Source organism: Cyanistes caeruleus, chromosome 5 (assembly GCF_971803275.1).
Source record: "Cyanistes caeruleus chromosome 5, bCyaCae1.hap1.1, whole genome shotgun sequence".
NCBI classification, from domain to species: Eukaryota; Metazoa; Chordata; class Aves; order Passeriformes; family Paridae; genus Cyanistes; species Cyanistes caeruleus.
Genome location: NC_141705.1, coordinates 62,657,164 through 62,657,672, shown reverse-complemented (window position 1 = coordinate 62,657,672; position 509 = coordinate 62,657,164).

Genomic DNA, 509 nt, shown 5'->3' with positions numbered 1-509 from the left:
CTCAGAAGTTTTAAAAAGGGCGGGAAGCCGTGAGGGGCCGCGTTCCCGCCCTCGCTCTCGCCTCAGGATCGGCGAACAGGTGGGGATGTCCCGGCGAAGCCTTGCAGGTGTCTTGTCTGCTCGCCCAATTGTGTTTGGCAAGTTCGTTTTTAGCGATCGCTTTCTGTGTGGTTTTTTTTCTGTCGGTTTTTGCTTTTTTTGTTGTTTTTTTTTTGTTATTTGATTGGTTTTTTTCTTTTATTGTTTTTTGGTTTTTTTGCCCGAAAAGCCACCTCAGAGCCTTGCGGGCAGCCTCAAGGGAGAACCGGGTCCGACTCCTGACAGAGCTGTCAGGGTGAACCAGCCCTTCCATGGGGTGCCTCCCTCAGCCCCCAAACCAGAACAAAACACCCTCAGAATGTCCCATTAAACACACAGAACAGGCTTTTCAGTGTTCCTAGAGCATTTAACGAGAATCTTTTCTGATGTTCCTCAAATGCGAGAAGCGTTCCTCCAATGGTAGAAGGCAG